Source organism: Gekko japonicus, unplaced genomic scaffold, assembly GCF_001447785.1.
Source record: "Gekko japonicus isolate JY-2015 unplaced genomic scaffold, Gekko_japonicus_V1.1 scaffold123, whole genome shotgun sequence".
Lineage (NCBI taxonomy): Eukaryota > Metazoa > Chordata > Lepidosauria > Squamata > Gekkonidae > Gekko > Gekko japonicus.
Genome location: NW_015169176.1, coordinates 1,066,182 through 1,090,635, shown reverse-complemented (window position 1 = coordinate 1,090,635; position 24,454 = coordinate 1,066,182).

The following is a 24,454-nucleotide window of genomic DNA, read 5'->3' as shown; positions in this document are numbered from 1 at the left end:
CCTGGAAGTACCATGCTTTGTAGAACTATGAGAAGGGCAAAGAGGGATCATGCTCTGGGGTTAAAGGCTGGACATGATTTTGGAAAAGAATGGTAGTTAAAATCTGGAGCCACTGGTCTTGGTAGCAGTGCTTTGTAACTCTGGGAATATTATATTCCTTTTCTTCCAAAAAGGGTGGCCAGTTGCTTTCGGACTGAATCAACACTCTTCTTTTCTTCCTTTTTAAAATAAATGCCTGTGAAATTATGCACAATATGTGCATAAATCAAAGAAGCCTTTTCAGAACTAATGAAGCAGAAATCTGTTTTTGCTAATTTAAGTGATCTTCCTGTTGACTAAGGAATTAACCAAGGAAGAGGGAGGGGGGAACTGGGTTGGGGGGGGGGAATGAAAAGAACAAAAAGTGCCAGTTGAAACAAAGAAATATATTAAGTCTTAGCCACTGCTTCTCAGCAGTGATTCTTAACACATCATCAACAATTTAGTTTAAAGGCAACTGAAGCTGCGGCTGCCGAAATTTCAGTTTTGTTCGGAATATAATCCACTCTCCCCCCCAAAAAAAACAACATTAGAGTTACAAATCACCAGTGTTGGAGAAAACCAATGTGCCAGCTCCCCCATCTGAAAATGTTTGCTCATGGTGGTAAATATTTTGTATCACGCTGATCTAATTTGCATGCCATGGGGAGTCACAGACTGTTAAAACCGTTTAGCGAGTCAGGATGCATATAACGTTAAATGAAACCCGAGCGGCAGCCCAAAGTCTCCACTTGGGCTGATTGTGCCATAGTTCTAATGGGCATTTGGACCGGCTTCTCAGGGGCCAGAACTGGGCCTAAATATCTCAGTCAAGGGCAATGGGTCATCTTTCACCTGCTGGTTGTTGACCCTATACCTTGTTCCGGGGTTAATTCTACCCTAAAAGCGGTATAGTGTAGCTACAAAAGGGAGTTTTTCAGACACGGCATTTCTTCTGTTTCTAGACAAACAGACTTTGCGGATTTAGGTTCAAGAGCGCAGGTGAGAGAACTGGGGGCTGTGAATTGCCCATTAATAAGAAAGTAATTTTTTTTTATTTATCGCCTAAATCCTGCTTTTTAAAATGCTAGATCATAACCTATCTGCTGGATCATTAACTATTTGCCCATTGACCTCATTAACTCCCAAATGGTTTTCCACCTCTGGGGGCAGAATGTTACTACTCTACGAGAGGTGGCATAATCAAAACAGAGTAAAAAAACCCATCAGACATCAGCAGGTGCTCCTTGGAGGGTGAAGACAAGAAGGGTAGCTGGTAATTACGAAGGGCCTCAGTTCCAGAGATATTCTCCAGAGTTAAGTTCTCTTTTGCCTGCCCACTCTGAGTAGGCCAGTTTTACTTCTGTGGTGCCAGAGCCAGGGTCTAAAGAGCTCTCTCAGCCCCACCTACCTCACATAGGGTTGCCAACTAGTACTCACCTCTGGAGCGGGGGACTCCCTGGTGGATCCCGGAGCGCATGCCGCATGCACGTCACTAGGAAGTGACGTTATGACGCCGGGCACGCTGGGGGCGGGGCCACGACCATCCAAGGGGAAACCATAGAGTTCCCCCTTGGATGGTTGTGGCCCCGCCCCCTGTGTGCCCAGCGTCATAATGTCACTTCCTAGTGACGTGCACGCCGGGGGTGGGGTTCCCCCGGGGCCCGATTCCGCAGCGGTGGAAATCGGGCCTCCAAAGCGGGGGTTTACCCGCCACCCACCCCCACTTGGCAGCCCTAACCTCACAGGGTGTCTGTTGTGGGGAGGGGAGGGGAAAGGAGATCGTAAGCCGCTCTGAGACTCCTTCAGGTAGTGCAGGGCAGGGTATAAATCCAATCTCCTCTCTTCTCCTCTTCTAATTGAACCATCTCCTGAAATGGCTCATCCTTCTTCTGGTAAGGAAGAAGGGGGAAGTCCATTTGGTTCACCCAGGGATAACTCAATGACAGGGTGAGAACCTGTTTTTATACCCCAAAACAAACAATTTGTTAGACCGTCACTGTGGCAATCACCCTTAAAAGCCCCCCCCCCCCTCTTACGATTTAGGCCTCAGGCAAATGCAAGTGATTTATTGTTCATCTCCATCTGTTTCTCGTCTGTCAAGTCAAAAATCTAAGAAGTAGTGGTCTCTATTTACCTCACATATAAATACAGCCTTAGTCTAGCAGTTCTGCACATACATGCTACCAATCTTTATTTTAAAGCATGTGTCCCCCTTTTCATTTGTGGGCGGGTGGGGTATGAAGAATCTATAGGAGAGTGGGGGGAGGGGGATATCCTTCAGTCCAGAAGGCAGTTGCCTCAGAGTCCCCCCCCCCTCCCATAGCCGCCACTGTCACCTGTACCTGGGACTCTATCACTGCCCCCCCACCCCCGAATGTTAGCAGTCTGTGACAAGTGACAGGAATGGATGTTCCAGTAATAATAACTTCCAGTGCTGTGATGTTGGCAATGAGGAAAAGTGCTACAAGACTCGGTTAACAACCTAGCAGCCTAGTTCATTGCTAACATAACATAAAATAGATAGAGCTGTAGCTGGGCAGCGGCCGGCAAAGCAATCTGTGAGGGAGTGAGAAATTTGCAGGAGAAAAGACATTTACACCTGGCGCTCTCTCTCTCTCTCTCTCTCTCTCTCTCTCTCTCTCTCTCTCTCGGAGGGATCATTATTATTGTCTTCGTCATTGTGTGGATGGAATTCCAATTCAACTTGAAGGCTAATTGATAAGCAGAAGCTTTTGTTTTTAATATAAAATCACTGCTGGATCAAACCAAGGGACCCTATAATCTAGCATCCTTTATTATTACTATTATTATCAATACATTTTTTGGTGTATGTTTATCCCACCCTTCTTCCAAAGAGATTCCCTCCTTCACTTTATCTTCACAACAACCCTGTGAGGTAGGCTAGGCTGAGATAGTGTGTGGTTGGCCCAGAGTCACCCAGCAGAGTGGGGATTTGAGCCTGGATCGATCAGATGAGGGTTGCCATTCCCCAGTTGGGAGCAGGGGATCCCTTGGTTTTGCGGACTCCTGCCTGCCGCCGGCCAGCTGGCTGTCAGGAGGAAATTGCCCCCAAAATAGCAATGTTGCTGGAAATAAATGCAACGTGCCTATGTCACCAAGAAGTGATGTAGGCATGTTGGTGACGTCGGGTGCAATGCTGTGGTTATTGGGCAAAACTCTATGGTTTGAGGCTGATGTTACCATAGAGTTTTGCCCCAAAACCAGAGTGTCATTTCCAACGGCACTGACGTGCCTACGTCACTTCTGGGTGACGTAGGCGTGTCACATGACATCACTTCCCACTCCTGGAATGACCCCCCCCCAATCCACTGCCAGTGTTTCCGACGGACCTGGCAACCCTAGCTCAGATTCTGGTCTGACATTCTAGCTACTACGAGGACCGGATATGAAACAAATGTCACTTTGTTGGGCCAGGCCGTGGGTGCCATAAAATGTAATGCCAGGTACCAGAGATATAGACCATATAAAGGACACAAAGGCAAACCCAATTAACAATATTACTTTTTACCCAAGATACAAACAAAAGCAATTGATTCCTAGCAGTGCAAGATATTGATTTACTGGGGAACCCACAAAAGCCCCAATAAATGTATTTAATCATACCCAAGACCAGTGTTCCCTCTAAGCTGAGTTAGTGTGAGCCAGCTCACAGTTTTTTAGCCTCTGGCTCACACCTTTTTGTCTTAGCTCAGGCAGGATGGCTCTGGAGCGAACTGATTTATGCAGTAGCCAAATTGCTGGCCCGCAACTTTAATGCCAGGAGCTCACAAAGTAGAACTTTTGCTCACAAGACTCCACAGCTTAGAGAGAGCATTGCCCAAGACTAGGTTTTTCCCAAAGGATACCATAAAAGAGGGAGTACCTTACATTTTCATCCATATCAGTTGCTTGCAGGCCGGGTAAGAGCCCTGGATGGGCCACTTCCGGCCCCTGGGCCTTATGTTTGACACCCCTATACTACACCAAAGCCTCTTTATTTCCAACCCTTGACATCCTTCTCTTTAAGTCTTTGTCTGCTCTGCTTTTGAAGCCACCTGAGCAGCTACGGTTAACAAACAACAGCCATGTCATGGCTATAGCAGTTTATTGCCTGTCTTGAAGCATTTATGGCCTTTCAATTGCCCATTTCTACCTATTAAGCCTGTGTTAAAGGGGCAGGGCATTATTTCTGAGAGCCAGTTTGGTGTAGTGGTTAAGTGTGCGGACTGTCATCTGGGAGAACCGGGTTTGATTCCCCACTCCTCCACTTGCACCTGCTGATGTGACCTTGGGTCAGTCACAAGCTCTGGCACAGCTGTCCTTGAAAAAGAGCAGTTTCTGTCAGAGCTCTCTCAGCCCCACCCACCTCACAGGGTGTCTGTTGTGGGGAGGGGAAGGGAAAGGAGTTTGTAAGCCGCTTTGAGACTCCCTTGGGTAGCGAAGGACGGGGTATAAATCCAATCTCTTCTTCTTCCCTCTCCTGCAACCCAGAGATCTTAAAGGCACAGCGCAGCTGGACCTCCTGATGGCACCTGTATTTTTGACCACTGTGTGACACAGAGTGTTGGACTGGATGGGCCATTGGCCTGATCCAACAGTGGCTTCTCATGTTCTTCTCTTTTATTTGGCTGATAACAACAGACGGTGCTACAAAACCAAAGTCCAGAGGAGTCCAGAGGAGTGTTGGACTGGATGGGCCATTGGCCTGATCCAACAGTGGCTTCTCATGTTCTTCTCTTATATTTGGCTGATAACAACAGACAGTGCTACAAAACCAGAGTCTAGAGGAGTCAGGTCTTTCAGTTGTCTGCTAAAGTAGATTATTACCCATTCAGGGGGCTTTGACATGGGTTGGCTGCAGCGCAGGCTGAACGGATAAAGTTAGTGCTAAGAACCAGGTAGGATGCCGCTGTAAGAAACAGGATGGTGACACGTAAAAGGCTCTCCCTCATTACTCATATTTATTTCACAGGCTCAGGACCTTTCAACGTGGCTAAAGCGACCTGTTACAAAGCTACAGATCCGGTCTCCTGTCTGTTGCCTGTTGTGGGGAGGGGAAGGGAAAGGAGATTGTAAGCCGCTCTGAGACTCCTTTGGGTAGTGAAGGGCGGGGTATAAATCCAATCTCCTCCTCCTCCTCCTCCTCCTCCTCCTCCTTGGGTTTCTCTCATGTCTCAGCTTGATCTCTCTCACTTTCCTCACAGGAACGACGTCGAATGGCCTCCCTCCTCCTCTTCTTCTTCTCCTATATGTGAAAAGAGATGCACATAGCTCTTTTACGGGTGAGAATACACTGTGTAAATATCTATCTGCCCCCAATGCGAAGCAGTTCTTTGATACCTCCGATACATTTTTCATGAAGAAAAGTGTCGAATGGGGCATGTTTATTAGCATTAATATTTCCTTATAGACTGGACTCATTCCTGCTTTTGGAATCGGATGCCCCCAATACGATGATGACAGAAATGCAAAGTGTTACTATGGCTGCACTTACTGTGGCAAAGTGCTTGTGATCAATATGCCGACAGCACCCAGCTCTGTCTCTCTATCCAAACCTTCTGAGGATGCATTGGAGCCCTTGAGCCAGGAACGCACAGGAACGGAGTTCCGGCTGGCTTCAGAGTTGGCCACGCCCACTACAGCCAAAACCTCTGCATGCGTGGCTACAGAGGGAAGGCCTGGAGAGCGACACCCCACAGCGACTCCGAGGCAGGTGGGCCTGGGGGGCCCTGGAAGGATCGGGGAGGCATTTAATTGCCTCCCCGTGCCTTCCCCAGCCTGTCCAAGGGCTGGCTTGCCCGGGCTCCCTGCAGCCGTGGAGCGCCTGCGCCAGCCAAGGGAAGGCAGTTTAAACTGCCTCCCCTTCCTTTCAAGGGGGGGGGGCTTGCCCGGGCTTCCCACAGCTGCGGGGTGCCCGGGCCAGCCAAGGGAAGGTAGTTTAAACTGCCTCCTCTTCCCTCTAAGGGCCGGCTTGCCCAGGCTCCCCGCAGCCACCGGGTGCCCAGGCAAGCCAAGGGAAGGTATAGGGGTGTGGCCGAATATGCTAATGAGTTTCTGCTGTTGGGTGTGATCTATTATGCTATTGAGTTCCTGCTGGGCTTTTTCTACAAAAAAAGCCCTGGCTAAGAGTAAACAAATTGAAACTGAATACTGAGAAGACAGAGGTAATGCTAGCTGTGAAGCCTGATGTATTGAAGGGTGTGAAGAAATGCATTTTTTCCCTCTGGACGTTTGAACTGAGCAAAACCTCCACTCTGAGTTTTAACAGTCCTCCCCCCCCCCCCCCCCGGGCAGAGAACAGGCTGGGTAGGAGGAAGTCAGTCAATGGCTTTCCAGGCTTACCTCAGCTGCCTCTTAAGAGATGCTAATGGGTCTAGCTAGAGACAATAGGTGGGGACAAGCTCTCCCTCTTCTCCAAGCAGGGGACAGAGTTTTGGAGGAATAGAATTCTGGAAAGTCTCCAGGAAAGAGATTCCTGGAGATCTACAGGAAATTCCTCTTTGACCTGGTGTGACCTAGTCAGTGGGCAGAGAAACAGATATGATAAAAAAAAAACTCTTTGCAACATTTGGCACCATGAAACCTTCCCTTGTTTCTCCCCAGCACCCAGGAGTAAACAGATTCTGTACATGGAGTTTCCATTCAGCAATCACAGCTAATAGCAATCACTAGACCTATTATTCTGAGGGAAGGTGGCATTGTATAGCCGGATCTCGTCAGATCTTGGAAGCTAAGCAGGGTCTGCACTTGGATGGGAGACCACCAAAGGAAGACTTTACAGAGGAAGGCAATGGCCAACCACCTCTGCTTCTCGTCTGCCTTGGTAACCCCCCTGCCGGGGTCTCCATAAGTCAATGGTGACTTGACGGCACTTCCCTACGTAGACCTATCTTTGCATTTTAAAAGCTTCTTATGCTAGTGGCTGTCACCTCGTTTCACAGTGTGGTGAGTTCTATACATTAATCACGCATTATGTGTATTACCTGTTCTTGTGTCTGCTTTAAATCTCCCAGGAAGAGTTACCCTTTTCTGTATCTTCCTGCTCTTTTCAAATCAGGGAACGGCAACTGTGTGAAGATAGATATTACATAGTCCCCGCCCAGACATGTTCAGTTTTTCTGAATAACCCACGTTCCATTTAGCACTTATGGTTAATGGCAGCCATTTATTGCTTCATTTTTAATTATGAATAGTAGTCATTATTAATGGCCGTCATTTAATAAAATCTACACAGCAGCACATATTTTATATTACGGGTTGGATCCCGTCAAAAAGTTCGATGTGTTTAAAGGGGGAAGTGGTTTTCGGCAATTCCCCCTCCCATGTTAGCCATCCAACTACATGCTGCTCATGGGGGTTCCCCCGCCATTTTAGGCTTTAATGGCTGCGGGGTGGGGTGGGGTGAGGAAGCAGAGAAGTCACATTTCTGCATAATTCTCACATGTGGACATTTTAGAGAGGACCCAACCCAATATGGTTTAGGCCAGGGAAGAGAGCATATTTCTTTGCCCCACAGTAAGTGCTAATGGAAAATGCATGCTGTTTTGATTCACCCCCTTTCTCCCTTCTGAATGGTCCTTCACAATGCCTTGTCAGTGCATTGGCTGGACTGGAATGGTCCCACTTATTTAGAGAAATCAGTTATTGTCAGGAGTGGGTAGATACCTGTCTCCATCCACCATCACTCAAGTCTACTCTGCCAAGCTGAAGCAGAGAAAGTGAAATCCAAGCATGTTTTACCAGGTGATACTTCCATTGAGCCAAACTGTTTCCCACACAGGAATGTGTTGGGAATATCAGAGTATAAGTCTGAGTACCAATCAAGGCTCTGTCAGTCATTTATTTAAAAGATTTGAATTCTGACTTTCTGTTCAAAGACAAGCTTTCAAGGTATCTGCACTGTTCCAAAGCCCATTTCATGTTTTATTATCGTTACAGGATACCAGAATGTGGAGCCCAAAAGCTGGGTAAGCTGGCTCATATGAAAGCTGAACTGAAAGTTTCTGCTAGGCCTTCTGTTCTTTTCTGTGCTTGTGCTGAATAAAATTGTTTTTGTAGGGAGACCCTCAAATTATTTCTGAGTGAATGTGGCACGTTATACTGGTGATATATTATCAACTCATTGTGGGCACTGAATGGATTTTGACAAGCGGTGGCCTACCTTCACTCAGCTTGTTATTCACCTGTGACAGTGGGCAACTCCTCACCCTTTATGGTTTGAGGAACAGGAGAGAAAATTGGGTGGGGGGAAAACAGCAGCAATGACACCACTCTAGGAACTTCCCCAAACTTTATGGTAAAGACCATAGAGATTGGAGAGATTCCTAGAATGTCACCTAGATGTCACATTCTTCTCTCCCCAACCTCCACCGAGAAGCCACATTACGTTCTCTGATGCTCTAGGAATTTCTCCCTGTCTACATTGTCTTTATCTTTACAGTTTGGGGGAAATTCCTAGAGCACTGTGGAGGATGTGACATCACATCCCCAAAAGCACCACCTCCCCAGGCACTGCCTCTCAAATCTCCCAGGATTTGCTGGTACAGTGCTGGCAAGCCTCGTCTTCACATGAGCGAGCAGTGACACCAGTATTCTCTTAAAGAGAGAGGATACTTCCAGGATTTTCATCTTTATAAAAGCATAGACTACCATAGCCACTCCTTCCTGCTTTCCTCTTTATTGATGTCCATGGTTCCCTCATTATTCTTATAGTCCCGAACAGCAAACATACAAAATCATGTAATAAAACCATGAAGTGTGAATAAGAAACTGTGGGTTGAAGCCCCCTCCAAGGCTGAAAATTCGGGGCAGTGAGAGAGTTCATGTTTTCATCTACTATAATAACCATATAATTTCATATTGAGAAAGAGAGCTCTATGGAGGAACCTTCTGAGAAAACCCCTGAAGATTATGGGCACAATCCAGCCCCAAATTAAGCACTTTTAAAATCCCATTTATTTCCACTCTGGGAAGTTAAACACTTGCTTAAATCTCTTCCAGTCAAAGCACCAGGACCCAACAGGACTAAACTCTTCCCTCTCTTTCCCGGACGAAAGTTTCCGTTCATGAAAAATTTCTTCTGAAAGTAATCAAAGAGCCAGGCGAATGTCCTTTCCAGCAGCATTGGCATTGTCAGAAGGGATCTAGTTAATATGCTTTTCTAAAGCCTCCCCCTCCATCTCCCCCTTTCTGACATCAACTGCAAGAACTTCTGCCAGTTCCTGACAATGCAGTGAATAAAAATGGAAAGAGCTGACCCTGATATGCTAAAACACTAATATCTGGAAGCCAAGAAACAAGGTGAAGGAGAGATTCGACACCAGGGTGTTTAATACACTTAGAAGGTGCCTGAAGAAAGGCATGTGAGAAATTTGGGATTGGATCAGATCAGAGAATACCAAGACACTTGACTCCCTCTGAACGATAACACCTTGGTCAGTGTTGTACCAGAGAGGATAGACAAGTTCACTGACCATTGGTTTTACATATGGTAGTGATGGAAAGTGCCCCCAAGTGACAGCTGACTCATAGCAACCCTGTAGGGCAGGGGTGTCGAACTCATTTGTTATGAGGGCCGGATCTGACATACATGAGATCTTGTTGGGCCGGGCCATGTGTGTCATAAAATGTAATGCCAGGTAGCGGAGATATCTATATATCTAATTCCGAAGTCGCCCACATCGGGGGGACCTGGAGGGGAGGGGGAGTTTTCTGCACACCTGTGCACAAAAATCTGAAACCCTGTAAAAATATCGGGGGATGTTTAAATCCCCCCGAAACTGACAGAGCATCCCCTGCGCATGCGCAGGGTACGCTCTGCAGCCGGCCTCCCCCCGCCGCCGCCGCCGCTGTGGAGGGGGGGGAAGAGAGCAGCGAGGGCCGAGTGGCAATCTGCTCGGCCCTCGCTTTGGAGCTGGGGGGTGGGGGGTGGGGAGAGCAGTGAGGGGCGAGCGGCTTGCCGCTCAGCATTCGCTTAGGTGCCGGGATGGGGGTGGTGGAGAGAGCAGTGAGGGCTGAGCCACTGCCCCCTGTAGATTGAAGGCCGTACAACCAGGCTGTGATGGGGGGAGATCAAGGGGGGGTGGAGGAGATGGGGGGAACCGGCAGGATGGGGGGGCACTTACCTCCTCCTGCTGCTTCCTCCTCTGCCTCCCCCCCCCCGCGAGTATCGCGGGTCCGCCCCTTGTAAACTTTATAAAGAACACAAAGGGCTTTTTAAACTTAAAATAAAAACATGCTTAAAACATTAGCACTCTTGCAATATTTTGTTTATTTAACAGTGTCTGATAACTGACACCTCTCACTCTGAATTATTGCATCAAAATGTCTGTGCTGTTGCAATCTTGAGTATGCTGTTCAGGTGTGTATCTGTAAGCTGCAAATCTACAATGACGCAGCAGCAGCAGAACTGGAAGAAGAAGCAGAAGACAGCCAGTTCCACTGCAGGCCTGATAGAAGCCCTTCAGGGGCCTAATCCGCCCCCTGGGCTGCATGTTTGACACCCCTGCTGTAGGGTTTTCAAGTTAAGAGACAAACAAAGGTGGTTTGCCACCAAGTCTCTGATGTTTTCTGCAGGGACGGCTGTCCCCGCACCTGCACCTGTATCCCTCCGCCGCTACCCCTCATTTCCACAAATGTTTTTGCAGTCCCAGGAGCAAACATGCAGCTTGCCCCCTCTTGCTCCACAATGTCGGACTTCCCTGTTTCCAGGAATTTCCATACTGCATCACAAGAGAGGGCAAACTACATTTTTGCTCCTGGGACTGCAAAAACATTTGCGGAAACGAGGGGAAGCGGCGGAGGAATGCAGGTGCAGCCGTGGGAGAGCCGTCCCTGTGGATAACGTCACAGCTAACTTATGGTGACTCTTCGTGGGGTTTTCGCGGCAAGAGACACTCCGAGGGGGTTTGCCATCGCCTGACTCTTGGCAGCAGCCCTGGACTTCCTTGGTGGTCTCCCATCCAAGTACTGACCAGGGCTGACACTCTGCTTAGTTTCTGAGACCGGACAAGATCAGGCTAGCCCGGACCATCTAGGTCAGGTGAGGTCTTTACGTGTAGGAACGGCTGTCACTGAAGAAGGTTTAACCAAGCTAACTTTCCCTTTTGAGAATGCACTGTGCTTTGATTTGCTCAGTGATTTCTTTCATCCACATTACTATCGCGTCAAAATCTTTTGAACTGCGCAGACTTTTTCGGCTGTTTGATTCTTGCTTCTTGCACCTGTTGTTATATGATTGCTTTTGTGTCTCCTTGCTGTGAATTAATCTATAATGGCTACTTTCTTTCCTGTTGGAGCTAATACTGTTTTTTTACTGCAGTTTTTGTGGGGGGTTCTGCTGTCAAGTCACAGCCGATGTATGGTGACCCCTGCTGGGGTTTCCAAGGCAAGAGAGGTTCATAGAATCATAGAGTTGGGAGGGGCCACACAGACCATCTAGTTCAACCCCCTGCCCAATGCAGGGCCAGCCTAAAGCGTTGCATTGCATCCTGTTTGCAACTGCCCAATTCTCCAGAGTATTCAGGCATTGTTGAATTTTAATTTCCCCTCGATCTTCTTGGGTGTTTGCTACTCCTCCCAATTTAATATCATCAGCAAATTTAATGAGTAGCCCTTCTACCCCTTCATCCAGATCATTGATAAAATATTGAAAAGTACCGGGCCCAAAACAAAGCCCTGCAGCACCCTACTGAACACCTCCCTCCAATCTGATGAAGCCATTGACCACCACTCTTTGGGTGCGGTCCTAGGGTTGCCAAGTCAGAAGCGGCGCTGGACCGGGGGACTCCAGTGCTGCTTTGGGAGTGTGCGCGAAGCGCACGCGCGCCGCAACCCCGTCACCCGGAAGGGATGCGACCACGCCGGGCACGCTGGGGGCAGGGCCATGACCATCCGAGGGAAAACCATAGAGTTTTCCCTTGGATGACTGTGACCCTGCCCCCAGAGTGCCCGGCGTGGTCACATCACTTCCGGGTGACGTGCACATCGCGTGCTTTGGGGGTGGGGTTCCCCCCGGGGCCTGATCCACCGGCGGCGGGGAACGGGCCTCTGGGGCAGGGGTTTCCCCGCCCCCCAGGGGGACTTGGCAAGCCTATGCGGTCCTCTAACCAGTTCCCTGTCCCTATTCAGATATGGCTTGCTATTGCCTGCCACTGCGTAGCAACCTTCACATTCCCTGGTGGTGGTGCTGGAAAGTGTCAACAAGTTGCAGCCGACTTATGGCAACCACGTAGGGTTTTCAAGGAAAGAGGTGTTTGGAGGTGGTTTGCCATTGCCTGCCTCTGCACAGCAACCCTGGTCTTCCTTGCTGGTCTCCCATCCAAACCACAGCTGACCCTGCTTAGCTTCCAAGATCTGATGAGATATTCTGGGCTATCCAGGTCAAGGCAATGACCTTTTAATAATTTGTCACAGGATGCACCAGTCTATCATGGCTTCTCACCACCTCTGCTATGGGAGCAAAACTAAGGCTCCATCCACAAAGAATTAAAGTTTGATTTATACCCTGCCCTTCACTTGGAGTCTCAGAGCGGCTTAAAATCTCCTTTCCTTCCCCCCCCCCAAACAGACACCCTGTGAGGTAGGCGGGGCTGAGAGAGCCCTGAGAGAACTGCCCTTGAGAGAACACCTCTGAGAAAATGGTGACTGGCCCAAGGTCGCCCAGCTGACTTCACGTGGAGGAGCGGGGAATCAAACCCGGTTCTCCAGATTAGAGTCCACTGCTCTCAACCACTACAGAAAACTGGCTCTCAGTACTAACTTGTCGCACTGAAAAATCAGTCCTGCTTATGATTTTGGGCACGTACTGAGATAGGAAGCAATGGAAATGTTAGACTTTGCAAAAAGAGTCATGTCACTGAATTTCGTGAGATCAGGGTACTGAGGTAAGCTAGACGATCTCAACTGTACTGTGTGTGTGTAAAGTGCCATCAAGTCTCAGCCGACTTATGGAGACCCCATAGGGCAGAGGTGTCAAACTCATTTGTTACGAGGGCCGGATCTGACCTAAATGTCACTTTGTTGGGCCGGGCCATGGGTATGTAATGCCACGTACCAGAGATATACACTTTATAAAGGACGCAAAGGCAAACCCAATTAACAATATTATTTCTTACCCAAGATACAAACAAAAGCAATTGATTCCTAGCAGTGGAAGCAATTGAGTTTGGTGTAGTGGTTAAGTGTACACCAGTTTGGTGTAGTGGTTAAGTGTGCGGACTCTAATCTGGGAGAACCGGGTTTGATTCCCCACTCCTCCACTTGCACCTGCTGATGTGACCTTGGGTCAGTCACAAGCTCTGGCACAGCTGTCCTTGAAAAAGAGCAGTTTGTGTCAGAGTTCTCTCAGCCCCACCCACCTCACAGGGTGTCTGTTGTGGGGAGGGAAGGGAAAGGAGTTTGTAAGCTGCTCTGAGACTCCAAGTGAAGGGCGGGGTATAAATCCAGTCTCTTCTTCTTCTTCTTCTTCTTCTTCTTCTTCTTCTTCTTCTTCTTCTTCTTCTTCTTCTTCTTCTTCTTCTTCTTCTTCTTCTTCTTCTTCTTCTTCTTCTACTGGGGAAGCCACAAAAGCCCCAATAAATGTATTTAATCATACCCAAGACTAGTTTTTTCCCAAGGGGTACCATAAAAGAGGGAGTACCTTACATTTCCATCCATATCAGTTGCTTGCGGGCCAGGTAAGAGCCCTGGATGGGCCACTTCCGGCCCCCAGGCCTTATCTTTGACACCCCTGCCATAGGGTTTTCAAGGCAAGAGGCTCAGAAGCGGTCTGCCATTGCCTTCCTCTGCCTAGCAATTGTGGAATAATAATAATAATAATAATACTTTCCATTTATTAATCGCTTTCCCCAGTGGGCTCAAAGCGATGTACAGTTACTCCATATATAGACAAGGGACTAACAATGTTCGTAGGGGATAGGGAAAACAACATATATTGATTTTAATTGCACGCGCCGTCACTGCCCGGTGTAGACGTCTTCTGGCTGGCTCCGTCATTTTCCCGCACGGCTGCTTGCTGGCCAGGCCTCAGGACCCGTATGTCAATCGCCACACTGCCACCGCCTGGCCGGAACATCCATTGCAGGCGTTCTTTTTCGTAGCCGGGAAGCTGTTTTGCCTTTTACAAGCCTTGACCAGGCGTCCGACCGTCAGCTAACGCCCTCCCAGAAGGGAGGTTGGCGTGCCCACCCTCGCTAAGGAGTGGTTCCCATTTTATCTACTCACCGAAGCTTTCGAATCGCCGAAGCTTTTGAATAGGCCCTGCACAAGGAATTCCTTGGTGGTCTCCCATCCAAGTACTAACCAGAGCTGACCCTGCTTAGCTTACGAGATCCAATGAGATCAAGCTAGCCTGGGCCACCCAAGTCGAAGTCAACCACACTACTTCTGATAATAATCTATGCATTACAAAGTCCACATGTTTGTTGGGGAACAATGCAAACACTTTCTATCACCTGCCCAGTAGGAGTTCTGTGCCCCCAGTTGCACGCTGGCTTTCCCCCCTCTTTGTGTCCAAAGCAGGCAAGGAACAAGCATTTTAGCATCTCCCCTACCGAGCTACCCCACGGCTCCGTTGCAAAAATCAGTTACTTAGATGGCTACATGCAAGTTTCACGATGGAGCCAATAGCAGCTCCGTGGGGTGCTTGGCGGAGGCGAAAACAGTTTCGTGTGTAGGAGGCTAAAGCTTGTGGTTCACAAACAGAGACAAGCCTCTGGGTGTGCCTCTGGGAGACGCAACACTCGGACGTACGATACACAGTCCTTGTGTTGTTCCCTGAGGAACAAACATGAGGACTTTGAAATGTGTAGTCAGGTTAACACGTTGTTATTATGGAATCTGAATACGATTCCAGCAGTTAGAAATATACAACAAGCCAAGGAAACAAACAGGCGTGGCTAATGCTTAGTTACCAGGGAATGCAGGTTTTGTGCTGCCTTCATAATATTACATGTAGACTGGCACTGGGGGTGAAGTTTGGGTTGCCAGCCTCCAGGTGGTAGCTGGAGATCTCTTGGGATTACATCCGATCTCCAAGCGACAGAAATCGGTTCACCTGTAGAAAATGGCCACTTTGTAAGGTGGAATCTGTGGCATTATACCCTACTGACGTCCCTCCCCTCCTCAAACCCCACCCTGCTCAGGCTCCCCCCCAAAAAATCTCCAGGGTGTTTCTCAACCCAGAGCTGGAAATCCAAGGCAAAATGGGCATTGATTTGGATATTCACAGGATCTAGGGTTGCCAGGTCTTACCTGGCTGCCGGCGGGGGGTGGGTGGCGTCATCCCCTCTTTCTGTTCGGGACCTCTTCGGTGCAATGACATCACCCGGAAGTGACATCATCGTGCAGGGAACGTTGTGGGGGGACGCTCTATCTTTTGAGGAAAAGCTCTATGGTAACCATAGAGAGTTTTCCCCCAAACAATAGAGTGTCCCCCGTAATAGGCCCTGCATGATGATGTCATCTCTGGTGATGTCATTGCGCCAGGCACGTTGGTGCAAACAGGGCCCTTTGGGGGTGGGTTCCCCTCGCCAGCTGAATCAGGGCGAGTGGATCGGGATCCCCAAAAGCGGGCAAACCCCCACCCCATTGGGGGAATGGCAACCCTAACAGACCCCTTCACAATAGCCAAGTGCTATGTTGACGAAGAGTGCAACGTGATCATTCTCACCTGGTCTTTGTGTACATGGGTTTGGTTTGCAATGCTGAGATGGTAAGTGCAACTCTTGATGGAGTGAGCGCCCGTCTCTAGTTCCAGCTCCTGGCAACCTAGCAGTTCGAAAGCGAGAAATTGCAAGTAGATAAATAGGTACCACTTCGGTGGGAAGGCCACATGACCACGGAAACGTCTTCGGCCAGCGCTGGCTCTTCGGCTTTGAAACGGAGATGAGCACTGCAACCCTAGAGTCGGATTCGACTGGCTTTCGAGCAAGGGAACCTTTACCTTTACCTTATGTTGATGAAGAGTGCAACGTGATCATTCTCACCTGGTCTTTGTGTACATGGGTTTGTTTTGCAATGCTGAGATGGTAAGTGCAACTCTTGGGGTGCCACTTTGGGGGTCGCTGATTTAGACCTTGCTCCTTTCCTGTCCCCACCACCATGGCATACACGCACAGGGTCACCAACCTCCAGGCGGTGGCTGGAGATCTCCTGGGATTACAACTGATCTTTTGGTGACACAGATCAGTTCCCCTGGAGAAAATGGCCACTTTGGAAGGTGGACTCTCTGGCATTATACCCCATCGAAGTCCCTCCCTTCGCCAAGCCACGCCCTCCTCAGGCTCCACCCCTAAAATCCCCAGGTATTTCCCAGCCTGGAGCTGACAACCCTGTTTGTGCAGCAGGGCACCAACAGCAGACAATGTGCTCTTGAAAGGCTCTGGCGTGCCTTAAAGCAGACCCAACGTGCATCCGAACCAAAGCATTCAAACGCAGCCAACACGCCTTGATTTCTAGATGGTGTTAATAATACACGTGGCGCAGATTTTTTTAAAAAAATGTGCGGATCTCCTAACTTTATCGCAGTAAAGCGTGGAAAAGCCCAACTTTCCAGTTTCTTTAGATACGTCAAAACAGGATTTTTACAGCCACAAATCTGCTGGGGGTTTTGTTGCCAGGATGAAGCGCAAGGCTCTGGCCTGCCTCTAATGAGGAATTTCAAACGATTAAAAATGAAAGAGAGCAGAGCTTATAATATTCACGCAGTCTCGGTACAGGGATAAAAGGGTAAAAGAGATGTACTGCTTAATAAAGGGTAAGGTTTGGCAGAACAGATGTAAGGGCTGCACGGAGGTGACGTCGCTCTATCGGCTTCACATGATAGAAAGTCAGTCAAGCCCCGTCAGATTGTCACTATCTGTCTTGCGGAGGGAAATGCATTTGCAGAGTGTAGAAGTCCTGAGCCACTGTGCCACCCTGTTACTTCCTTTCTGTTTGCTAAGGTCTGTCATGTCAAGAGCTGGTCTAGATGCTGCCTAGAGCAGAATCCCTGGGGCGAATTTCCCCACAATTGGCCATATATCGTATAGTTAGAATTCACAGTGTGAGTTGGGGTCATGACATAATCATGTCAAATCCCCCAACTCAGAACCACATCAGTGATGTTTGCCTTAAGGGGAAGGGAATATGCAGTGTAATGCCCCCAATTTATGTTCTGAAGTCTACCACATTAGTGGGTTGGGTCTTTCGTGTGAGTTTGCAATACCTTGGATGCAAGGTCAGGAATCCCTGTAAAGTCACCATATTTTTGGGTGGGTTTTTTTTTTGGGGGGGGGGAGGTCCTGTTGCTAGTGTGCATATATAGGCCACAGAGACAGTTTGGTGTAGTGGTTAGGAGCACGGACTCTAATCTGGGAGAATCGGGTTTGATTCTGCACTCCTTCTCATGCAGCTGCTGGTGTGACCTTGGGCCAGTCATAAGTTCTTTCAGAGCTGTTCTCTCAAGGGCAGTTCTTGAGAGAGCTCTTTCAGCCCCACCTACCTCACAGAGTGTCTGTTTTTGGGAGGGGAAGGGAAAGGAGATTGTAAGCCGCTCTGAGACTCCTTTGGGTAGTGAAAGGCTGTCAGACTCCTGGAGAAACCAGTTCCCAACAACAGTCATTCAGAAGAATAAAAGTTTATTGAGACATTGATAGGATCCAGACTCTTAACGTTTCGTGTTAGAACTGAGAGAAAAGCGCATGAAGCAAACAATTATACCTAAATCAAGCAAGACCCCGATGGCCCGGGTCCAATCACACCTAAGCTAGAGGCCGCAGAATTCAAAGTTCCCAGGAGAAAGATGATGCCTAGGCTCAAGGTTATGTGTCTGGGCTGAAGGGGATAACTAAAAATTACAGTGGTCAGCCAAAAGCGAAAGTAGACATTCTTCACACTCCCCTATATCCCCATGGCAACCAGTTTTGGGAAAGCGGGCAGAGTTGATACAGGTAGGGTATAAATCCAATCTCTTCCTCCTGCTCCTGCTCTTTAACAAAAAAAATCCTGAGAAAAGCAGTAGGACAGAAAGGTGAAGTCACTCAGCAGCAGAGAGGATTCCTCCATGGCACTGATCCTTGGCTTGTTCCTCACTGTGGTACAACTCCCAATCCTGCGGTACAGCTTGTTCTCTTGCTCACAGGCCTGACCTTAACACCAGTGAAGTCATAATTCTGGCTCACCGTCTTCCTGTCATTTGGCTGGTATGAAATGCATTCCAAGAAGAAGAAGAAGAAGAAGAAGAAGAAGAAGAAGAAGAAGAAGAAGAAGAAGAAGAAGAAGAAGAAGAAGAAGAAGAAGAAGAGGAAGAGGAAGAGGAGGAGGAGGAGGAGGAGGAGGAGGAGGAGGAGATTGGATTTATACCCCACCCTTCACTTGGAGTCTCAGAGCGGCCCACAAACTCCCTTCCCTTCCCCTCCCCACAACAGACACCCTGTGAGGTAGGCGGGGCCGAGAGAACTCTGACACAAACTGCTCTTTTTCAAGGACAGCTGTGCCACAGCTTGTGACTGACCCAAGGTCACATCAGCAGGTGCAAGTGGAGGAGTGGGGAATCAAACCCGGTTCTCCCAGATGAGAGTCCGCACACTTAACCACTACACCAAACTGTCCTTGCCACATACTTGCAGCTCAGTGGTTCCTGTGAGGGGTGGATCCCAGATCTGGAAGAGCCGAAAACCAATGTAGTGGTGGAAACTGCCATCACCACAACTGACTTATGTTGGCCTCTCATGGGGTTTTCAAGGCAAGAGATGTTCAGAGTCGGTTTGCCAGGGCCTGACTCTGCAAAGCAACCCTGAGCTTCCTTGGTGGTCTCCCATCCAAGTAGTAACCAGGGCTGACCGTGCTTAGCTTCTGAGATCTAACAAGATGGGGCTAGCCTGGGCCATCCAGGTCAAGGTGAAGACTACCACAATAAATGATAATATTGGAGGATCGACAGTGGGAAGTTCAGTACAGGGAACCAATCACACTGGCAAATAAGGTCCAAACTTCCTTCAGATAAGTCTTATTGAGAAGTCCAAACCAATGCTCCCTCTAAGCTGTGGAGTCGTGTGAGCAAAAAATCTACTTTTTGAGCTACTGGTATTAAAGTTGTGAGCGAGCGATTTGGCTACTGCATCAATTAAGTTTCTCTGGAGCCATCCTTTCTGAGCTAAGATGAAAATGTGTGAGCCGGAGGCTAAAAAACTGTGAGCTAGCTCACACTAACTCAGCCTAGAGGGAACACTAGTCCAAACCTTATCCCTGGGCTCATCTCACTAAGAAATATATCCAGAGTACAAGCTTAAATCAGTTTAACTGTCATGGCTTCCCCTGAAACAAATACAATAAACTAATTCACTTCAGTATCTGATTTGGTTAGCCAGCCAAATCTATGCTAACAGAGGAAATAAACTCTTTGTTAATTAGATATTATTTCAGTCAATCTATTTATCTGTCCAGTACATTTTCACTCCAACTTTTCTCCAAGGAGCTCAGAGCTGTGTGGTTCTCCCGTCTACAATTTTTTTCCTCATAACAACTACCAACCCAGCCTATGAGGTAGATGAATCTGAGATTGGCCCAAGGAAATAATATAGTGACCATCTGCTTTGTGGATCAGCATGGACTTGAACCTGGGTCTCCCTGCTTCGAATCCGACACTACAACCATCATGCAACACTGGCCTTATTCCACAATGCTTGAGGAACTGCTTAATGCATAACCGTTTTCTTGGATATGGAAAGCAGCATAGCGCTTCATATTCCCTGCGAGTACGGAAAGACTTAAAAATGACATTGTGTGAGGCACTCCACATCTGCACCGGCATTGCCCAATTCAAAGTAACAAGTCTAGATTGACTACCTTGGAAACCCCCATAGGAGTTTCTTGTCACGTTGAAACCATATAAACTGTCAGCTTTGAAAGTGAAATTGTCGGTCCACTAATGAGTTAAACATTTTCGAAGATGACCACAGCGGTGGCCCAGTTCAGACATTTTCTGGGTCTACAAGAGTCTTAGCCTAGCAGAGAAATGAATGGATGACCACCTTCCCCTCTTGGAGGATTGCCAGGACTGCTGCTGTGGTGGGAGACTTCCCACCGCTTCCTGCTGTTGCCTGCCATGGCTCTGAGTGGCAGTAGGATTCCCCCCCCCCAAAAAAATCCCACCAGCATCCTCTGTGCCAGTACACCACTTCCAGATACAACCTGGAGGTGACAAGGGGTAGCTCTAGGAATCACTGGAAACCTTATGGTTTCACTGGAGTGTTATATTTCCTAGAGCTACCCATTGTCACTTCTGGCTTGTACCTGGAAGTAATGTGGTGATACTGGCAACATTGCCGATGCCACGTACCCCCCATGTCCCTGCCTCTCAGTCTTCCCACTGGTTGCTAGGCTTAGCTTGGCCACCCTCTCTTCTTGGGAAGGAGCACATTCCTGGGGTCATGGTGTGGCCTGCGTGGGAGTTATAGGCATGCGGGTTGGGAGGCCAAAGTAGGAAGGGGGTGCTAGAAGAGGCAGGAAGGAGCACTTTTGTTCCCTTCCTCCTCCTCCTCATAGGAATAAAATTTCCTGGGGTTAGAAAGGACTTCTGGGGGGAGAGGAAAGCCAGGCAGTTCAGTGACAATCATCATAATCCACTGACAGATCACAGGATCCAGCCCAATGTTATAGAGATGGGTACTCCACATAGATTCCTGCTAGTGCAAAAGCTCAAATAACGGTCCCAACCCTCTTTTTCTGAGGGAGAAGAATGAAGTGAATTGGACATCTGCCTGAGGCATCGATACCACATATGACATTGTGGATACAGGAGAAGGGAGGGGATATAGTTTTATCTTCCACCAAACGGTATTCTTTGGAGCTGTGTAAATATCTGTCTGGGTGTCTGCCTGTCTACCCCCCATTTCCCTCCCTAACGGGGACCCTAAGCACCTCACAACATTTCCCCCTCCTCCTCCATTTTACCCTCACAACAACTCTGAGGGCTAGCTTAGGCTGAGACAGAGTGACTGACCCAAATCCCTAAGACTGAGGGCCAGGCTAGGCAGTACAGCATCCCTAGGATGCCACAGCCATTTTACCTCACTTTACAAACACCACAGGAGCCCTGTCCTCCTTGGGATCGCAGCGTGTGTGACCAGGAGAGGCTTCTGCCTCCCCCAACACACAGATACACACACACCATTTTAAGAGCCCAAAGAACCCTCATTGTCCAGTTTGGCTCCGAGGGGCCCAGAGCTGAGCCTGGGTTTCCCAGATCCTAGCCTGACACGCTAACCACTACACCACACAACCTCTCTATCAATGGGAAGGGAGATAGACGAGAAAAGTAGGAGAGAAGGCCAAAGGAAGCAAATGGAGTCAGACACACTATTAAATCTGATTGGCAGATTTTGAAAAACGTTGCTGCTTTGGCGGCAGCAACAGCCATATAGCACAAGGCTCCTCACTGTGTGACGGAAAGGTAAGCTGGGGCAACCATTTTGTAGCTGGCTCCACTTCCTACAGCCAGGGGCACTTTTTCCTTGGTGGGCCCCTCCTACCATAATAATATCAATATTAAAATTATTTTTGATATGACTTTAAACAATTCAACTTTTTTTTTTCTGTTTTAGGCAAAATTTAATAGATTTTTGTGAGGCCTAAAATTTCATTTTTTTTTCAGATGTGAAGGGGGGGAAACGTTCATTTTACCCTAAAAGTTCATTATTTAATTCTGGTTTTAAAAGAAAAAAAAAAACATTTTCGTGGGCCCCTAAAATTATAGTGCACTGTGCCTACTGTGGCTAATGAATAAGTCAGCCCTGTTTGCAGCAGCCATTTTACTGGTGCCATTTTGTGGCTGGGTCTGCCACGCAGTGTCAGAATTCCAAAGGTTACGGCAGGCTCAGATATGTTGGGGACCCCTGGCACACAGCATCAGAGATTCAGGATGCAATAAACTGAGATACAGATGACGCATGAACCCATTTCCCAGATTTTAGTTTGATTTAAAAACAGTCTTGTGGAGCAGTAGGGGGGATTGGGGCCACAGCACTGAGAAGAAGAAGAAATTGGATTTATACCCCACCCTTCACTCGGAGTCTCAGAGCGGTTTACAATCTCCTCTCCCTTCCCCTCCCCACAACAGACACCCTGTGAAGTACGTGGGGCTGAAGGAGTTCTTTTGAGGACTGCTCTTGAGAGAACAGCTCTGAGAGAGTTTATGACTGACCCAAAGTCACCCAGCAGCTGCATGTGGAGGAGTGGGGAATCAAACCGGGTTCTCCCTGATTAGAGTCTGCACACTTAACCACTACACCAAACTGGCCAGTGACTTTACTCCTTTCCCCCTACGCTGTTTTCCAAAGGAAATTGCCTCTGCCCCTGAGAGCCCTGTAGAAAACGGGGGGGGGGGCGTGGCAGTGGGGGGGGGGGGCTTTTGGATGACAAGCGGACTGAAAGACATCCAAGGCCATTATTTCAGATGTGGGGGCTAAAGACATTTCAGTAGGGGGTAAGATCTCTAGCAAGATTTGACGGCCTGACTTGAGATATATTCCAGATAAAGTTGCAAAAAAAGGCAGTATATTTTAAGAGCAATCGATTTGCTGTGCTTATCAACGCGGTTTAAACAGTCATTGGTATGCATGCCTAGTACACAGGCCCATTTACCTGTTTATAACTAAAGTCACTCAGGATGAAGACGGAATTGGCATTTTAAGTGTGGTGGAAGAAGGGATCTAAACTCACATTTGCTTCCCTGAAAATACAGTCGGGACCTCTACCACTCCTAGAGATTCCATCACACTGAAGGGCTTACTCTGTGCCAAGATGTAATGTCTATCCCTTGGCAGTTCTAGAAGGCTGGTATAAAAAGGTGCCATTGACTGAGTGACTATGCCCTTGTGGGTCCCGGAAAATAGAAACAATCGAACATTTTTTATTGCATTGTGGCCACTACGAAGATAGTAGAGCAAAGATCCTTGATCCTATTCTAAGGAGGTTCCATGGGCATTCAGATAAGGAGATAAACCAGAAACTTCTACTTGACCCTGGCCCGCAGCTCATATTGAACTGTGCTAAATTTTTAGTTATAGCCCAAAGAACTCATAGAGATCAAGTATAGAAGAGCCCTAGAGGTTAAGGGTAACTGAGAGGACAAATCCTGTATATATATCTCCATATTACGAGTTTTTATACATTTATAGGAGAATTTTAAAAATGGTTGTCATATAATCTATATGTAATCTATATGTTTTAAAAATGTAAACAAAGTTTTAAAATGGTCACATTTGTATTATTGATGCAGTTAAAACATTGCTGCAACTGATTTGTGCTGGTTACACACTGAATAAACCTGAAACTTGAAACAGTTGGGGCCATGTCAGGGCCGGCTCACTCACTAGGCAAACTAGGCGATCGCATAGAGTGGGACGGCCTTTAGGGGCACCAAACTGCACCCGGCCCCGTACTCTGGGAGTGTCTTGATTATTTGTGTTTTTCATTCTTCCTAAAATGCATTTATTTTTGAAAATTGGTGGGCGCACGGGGGGGGGGGGTGCGGCAGAAGGGATCCTCGCCTAGGGTGCAAAAGAAGCTGGAGCCGGCCCTGGGCCATGTGTTCGAACTGCTTAAGATTTAGCATCTCATTGGTGTAAAGCCAATCAGTAGGTCAGAAATGTAGGTTCTTCGAAACAGCGTACTTGAGGAAGCCTTTTCAAATGGGGTGTGTGTGTCCAACTGGACACACTACCAGTGCACACAGTCATCGTTTTGTCTGACTCGGGAAACAAATGTATTTCCAAAATCCAGTGAGCACGTATTTGTTAAAACATTTGCATCCTGCCCTTCCTCTTGGTTCAGGGTGGCTTCCAATAACTTCTGAAATTCCCCCAGCTAAAACCAAAGATAAAACAATGAGCCCCGAATCCCTCCCCCCTTTAAAAGATGCCTGTTGTCCAAACCCTCTCGAAAGTCCCAGCAAACGGGCAGGCCTTGCAGCGCCTCCTGAAGATCTCCAAGAAGGAGACCCCTTCTCACCTTTTCAGGGAGCCCATTCCACAGAGCCAGAGCCACAATGGAAGAGGCCCAGGCTCTGGCCTATTCCAGATGGGCCGTCCTAAATGGTGGGATGCCTGCCTGACAACGGTAGTTGGCGCACGGGGACATTTTGAAGGAAAATTGTATGAACGGAATCCTTCAGTTTTCAGGGTCCATTTCTAGGGTTGCCAAGTCTTACCTGGGACCCAGCAGGGGGGCTCCAGCCTGACTCCTGGAGTCTTCTGGCTCTGGGCACATTGTGTGGGGACGCTCTAGTATTTGGGTAAAAAACTCTATGCTAGAGCGTCCCACGCATGACATGCCCGGAGTGATAACATCACCTCTGGGTGACATCAGTTTGGTGTAGTGGTTAAGTGCGTGGACTCTAATCTGGGAGAACCGGGTTTGATTCCCCACTCCTCCACTTGCACCTGGCTGGATG